Here is a 6,000-nt window from a genome sequence, read left to right as displayed (position 1 = left end):
CCATTGGTCTATGGGTCTATTTTTGTGCCAGTACCATGTTGTTTTTATGACTATAGCTCTGTAATACAGCTTGAAGTCTGGTATAGTAATCCCCCCAGCATTGCTTACCCTGGAGAGAGGCCTGCAGTGGGTAGTGCAGACCCAGGGAAGCAGAGGGAGGTGAGGGTGGGGCCAGGCCCAGAAGCAGTGCTCCTGGGGCCCAGAGAAGGCACTAAGTTGGTCTGGATGAAAAGGGTCAGGAAGTGATATGTTCCCCACGTGTCTGGGTCCCCAAGACAAGGAATGGGGCAGGACCCAAACTAGGATGAGAGACCTGGAGGGGAGATGGGAGGGTGAATGAGGCTGGGGGAGTCAAGGCGAGGAGGGCACAATGAACTTACCCTGGAGAGAGGCCTGTGGGTAGGAGAGAGTATAGCATGAATTTTTGTTGAAGTATAGTAAAATGAAAATTGCCAATTTATGTTTTGGGCTAAAACCAGAATTTCATTATTTCACAAAATGTATGTTTGATAAATACAGCTATTTTTAACACATTTCTTTGTTTGAAATGCTTGGCCTGGTGTATGATGGGTTCTAATCAGAGTGGAATGTATAGTCTTACCCTTTGCACTTGAAATGTGTTGAACACAAATAGCCTAAATAGCAAATCCATGGTATAAGATACCATTATAATTTTTTATGATGTATTTATTTTGATTTTGTGTGCATTAGTCTTTTGTCTACATGAATGTATGTGTACCACATGCAGGCCTGGTGCCTAAAGAAGCTCTAAGAGGGCATCAGATCCCCTGGAAATGGACTTATGGACAGTTGTGAGCTGCCATGTGAGTCCTGGGAAACAAACCCAGTACTTTGGCAAGAGCAGCCAGTGCTGTTTTCATCTCTTTTTTTCCCCATCCTTATGTTAAAATTTGAAATAAAACTGTTATACTTAGCAATATAACAAGGTGGATAGAACTGGTGTGGGAAGTTGTGGTGTTTAGCTGTGTAAGGGAATTTTTGCCCAGCATAATGCCTTGCATGTCTTACTGAATTTGAAAATTGTTGAATTGACCCTTGTTTATAGCAGTGAATTCTACTTATTTTCTTCCATTTTAGTTTTAGAATTACTAGGTCAAAAGGAATGACTATTTTTCTTATTACATATTAGCAAGTTTCTTTTTGTTAAGGCTATTTTTTTTTCCTTAGACCTGCTTGTAGTCAACATTATAATTAAAAAAATAATAACTTCATCAAATGGGCAAAAAATGGTATAGTCTTTTCTGCCAAAGCAGCAGGTTTCCTTAATCAAAATAATTCATATAAGATTAGTGGACAGGGAAGTGATGAGTGAGGGTAAAGTGAGGGCGTCATACAAGCTGAATTTTAAAGAAAACCTTAACAGTATTGGAAGACTTTAAGGTAGAGGCTGAAAATCTTTTAGCAGTTTGATAGCCTGGGGCCCTTACTGTCACTAAGAAAAAAAGACTTTTTTTTTTTTTTTTTTTGCCCATTCTAATTGTCATTTATGAATCAAAATTTGTAAATGAAATCTTTCTCAATTCAATTTTGTTATTACTAGTTTTGTTTCTTACTATGATCTTTCATGCTAAGAATTTTGTGTTGTTTTTTTTTTCAATTCTGGAATTTTTACCTATTTACTCCATATGATGCTTTTCTCTGATCTTTATTTTGTATTCAGGAGCTCTTATGAGATGGATTTGTGTCCTCTCTTTTTTTATATTTTTATTGAATTTTTGTGTGTTTAATACAAAACATCACAGTCATCTTTATACCCCCTCCCCCATCTGCATCTTTCCATAGCCCCACCCCTCAACTGGATTTCATGCATTCTGTCATTTCTGTTAAAAACCTATTTATTGAATCAAGTTAGTGTACTCTGACGTTCCTCAGTGCAGGATCATCCACTGGAGTCTAGTCAGCCTATCCTAGAGTCACTCTCTTAAAAAATTTCAACTCTTCTTCACCCAGCAGTAATCAGCTACCACTGGTTCCTTGGCTGAGGTTGGGGTCTGCAGCCCCTTTCTCCTTTTCTATACTGGGGTTTTGTCTGCTTGAGTTTGGATGGGTGTTGTGCGTGCTTACACCATTGCTATAGGTAAGACTGTTTCCATATGGTCTTCTCTTTTATATCCCATGCCAATGAAGAAATCTCCCATTTTTTTTATTTCTGTGTGATGAATTTAATTTCCTCATTTATATGTCTGCCAGTCTAATTATCCCTGTCTAGGTTGTTATTTACCCGTTCACTTGAATTTTTATTTATTTAGTTTCCTTTGAGACTCCATATAAATTTTTGATTATTGTTCCTTTGAGACTGGGTCTCAGTATGTAGCACCATCTTTCCTGGAAGTCTTTATGTAGACCAGGCTGGCCTTAGTCTCACAGAGATCTGCTTACCTCTGCCTCCCCGAGTGCCAGGATTAAAGGATGTGTACCACCACGCCCAGCTTGAAAATCCATATAATTTTTGCTTTGTCTTTTATTTAGTCTTACACCCACACTGCTCCCCTCCCCCTCCTCCTCTTCCCTCTTCCTTCCCATCCTCTTCTTCATCCTCCCCCTCTTTTTGCTCCTCTTCTTCTTTTGCTAATTGAAGCCTCCTTACTTAAACTATCATTTCAGTTGTATAGATTCTCAGGGGTTTAAGTTCCTTTTTATTAAAAAGAGAGGCAGGCTGGAAAGGGACTGTTCAGTGGTTGAGAGTACTGTCTGCCTTTGCAAAGTATGCACATTTGGTTCTCAGTGCCCACATGGTGACTCACAGTCATTTACAACTCCAGGTTCGGTTCCAGTAATCCAGTCATCTTCTGGCCTCTTTTGACACCAGGCATTCATGTGGTGCACACATACATGCAGGCAAAACACTTCTACACACAAAATCAAGATAAATCTTTAAACAAAAAGAAGCATCAGTTCTTGAGCAGTAATACGTTTTCTTGAATTTTAAAAAATAAATATTAGAGAAATTATTTTAAGTTTATCTGCCAAATATAATCCTACCCTCAAACTACTCTTAGTCTTTGGAATGATCATATAGCAAAAGGGATACTTATTTAAATAAGATCCACTATATCAGAGCATGCAGGAGAATCATTTCACTAAATCCTAAGGAAGGACCTTGGCAGGAAATCCCAGGAAGAGTTGTCATGAACTTTGAAATAAAATAAAAGTTAACCGGGCCAAGGGGGAACTTGAGACAGAAAAAGAGGAGGTGCATCACAAAGGTGTAACGTGCATAGTGATGGAGCCAAGAAAAATGACCTCCTGCAGGAATTTCCTATAATTTGATAGGATTGCACTGAGGGAAACAAATTGGAAAGAAAGAAGAGTTGAAGTAAGCAATGGCCTTCAAAGGCTTCCTATCAAATATATAAACTATTTTTTATCAAACATTTTAACAGACTTTAAAGCCTACTACCATGATTCCTAAATTGAACAAGACGTTCTGAGTGCTTCAGCACACTCTCAAGGCACTACCATGCATTTTAAATTTTCGAGGGAAGCACAGTGGCACCCTTCGTGGTTAGATATATCCCGTGAACTCGGTGGAGTCAGTTAAGTTTCAATATTAGAATAGTCTACATTAACATTGAAAGGGAGACCAGAAATGAAGGTTGGAGCATCTTCACTGATCTTAGAGTTTGAGAAAATGTGAAGTACCCAGCAGGCAGACACATTTCATTAGAATCTTAACTGTGATTATTAAAAATGAAATTAAAAAGTTATATTTTCTGTTTCAATTTGTGTTATCACTTCATACATGACTAAGTTGTTAAAACTCAAGTATTAATTTAGGCCTTACTGTTCACTGAGAAGAACTATTGGCTGTTTCTCTGGGCCTGTAAGGTATAAGGGGGTAGAATTACTGAAATGCTTAAGGATACCATGAACCAAGAAATTCTGAGAACTTGTGGCTTAGGTATATAACAGTAAACCAACAATTTGCTAATTTCTGTGATTTTTTAATTAACTTATAAGAATTGAAGTAAAAAAAATAGGAATTGGATTAAATTCATTTTTCATCTGAATATTGTTTGTCTCCATCTATTTAACTTTTTATTTTTGGGCATTAGTCCTTTTGGCTAGTGTTTCTAATACCTAGCTGAAGGTGAACTGGAAACTAAGATGATGTGACTCTTACTGTATCATAAATGTTGAAGGGACTAGAGATGTGTCTCAGTGGTAGAGTGCTTTCCTAGCACTGCCTGCCTGCCTGCCTGCATGCATGCTAAGATGCATGCATGAATGAATGAATGAATGAATGAATGAGCAAACAAATACTGAAAAACCTAGACAGTATTTTGGCCCATGTAGATCACCCTTTATACACAAATCAGAAACTTAAGGCCAACAGGTTTACTCTAGGAATTACTAGCTTAGGGTCAATGGAGTATAGAGTTTTTCTTTGATATCTTTTTATTTTGTCAGTATTTCAAAGGAGTTCTTAGCTTTAAAGGTGTTAGAAATAGAGGCCACTGTGATAGCTGAGTAGGTAAAGTGGCACTTTCTTGCCACCAAGCCTGATGATCTTAGTTCAACCCCCAGGTCCCACATGATGGAAGGAGAGAACCAGTTATCTCAAGTTGTCCTCTAACCTCTACATGTGTGTCATGACACCTTCCCACATATATACAGTTATACTCACAGATACATAGATACACAGACACATAGATGTATACATATACGAGAGGGAGGGAGGGAGGGAGGGAGAGAGAGAGAAAGAGAGAGAGAGAAACAGATTGGTAGAAATAGAAATCAATTACTTTTTTATATAATATACTCCCATTGGCTCACATTTTGCACTGTCATGCATATTAGCTTTTAGAGGTATAGTGGCACATGCCTTTAATCCCAGCATCCTGGAGTTAGAGGCAGGCTGATCTCTGCGTTTGTGGCCAGCCTGGTCTTCATAGAGTTCCAAGCCGGTCAGCTACATAGTGAGACCCTGTCTCCAAAACATAGTTACATGTAAAAAGATACTACATCAAAAATTTAAATAGAAAAAAAAATTAAATAGGATTTATTCAGACTTGGTTATGATGAATTCTCAGAGAGATTAAAAGCAATCTTTTAATTAATTAGTTCTATATTTCCAAAGGTGCATAAACAAGCTGCACAGTGAAATATGTCTTCTTCTTTTCCATATCTTTCACAAACTCACCCCTTCTCAAAGGTAACAATTATTTGACTTCCTGCCTTTCAGTATTTAAGAATTTTCAGACCAATGCTATTAGAATAATGGATAATTCAGTGAAAGTCACACAAGTAGCTAAAACAGTTTCAACTGTTTTAAATATAGATTGGATTTACTTAACTGATATTTCATTTTAAGAAAATTGATTATGTGGGGAATTATATTAGTTTCTGTTAAGACATAATTTAGAGATTTTCTGTTGATTAAGATTTTTGTATTGTCAACTAAATTTATCAAATAGAATAGTTAACCATGAAAAATATAAAGAGAATTCTGAATATGGTCTTCAAGCCCTATACATTGAATTCATTTTAAAATGGCCAGAAAGGTGCATTTATATTGTTTGGCAGTTTTTCAGGTGCTTTGTATAGAAGATAAAAATTACCTATAGAATTTATTAATTGTTTTATTAAGTCACTAGTGGACCAAGAATTATAGTTGAAATTTCTTTTGAATTATCAAAAATACCTGTGAAAGGCAGCTAATATACTCTTGTTCAGATTTACAGATAATTAAACTTTGTATGTAAAGATCATGACTACCCCAGAGTTCATAATTTAGGAGTGAAAATTTAACCTGGGTTGATAGTCTGTTAAAATCAATTAATACTTATACGACCATGAAATGCCTTTTTTTGTAGACATATTTTGATTTGTTTATTTATTCAGATTTTTTGAGACAGAGTTTTGCTGTGTAGCCCAAGCTGTCCTTGAACCTGCAATTCATCTGCCTCAGCTTCCTCTTGGGATTAGACCTAGCTCACTGAAATATAAGTGTATTTGTCAAATAATGTTATTTAATGA

At 36.7% G+C, this 6,000-nt stretch overlaps 1 protein-coding gene across 2 annotated transcripts in view; it reads left to right on the top strand.

Moving 5' to 3' along the window:
* Pkn2 (protein kinase N2) overlaps positions 1-6,000 on the top strand; it is a 137,143-nt gene that overhangs the window by 36,417 nt on the left and 94,726 nt on the right. The window lies entirely within an intron of this gene.

Source organism: Nannospalax galili, unplaced genomic scaffold (genome assembly GCF_000622305.1).
Source record: "Nannospalax galili isolate Female #2095 unplaced genomic scaffold, S.galili_v1.0 scaffold153, whole genome shotgun sequence".
Lineage (NCBI taxonomy): Eukaryota > Metazoa > Chordata > Mammalia > Rodentia > Spalacidae > Nannospalax > Nannospalax galili.
Note: the sequence above shows the minus strand (reverse complement) of the source record. Positions and strands in the feature narration are given on the sequence as shown.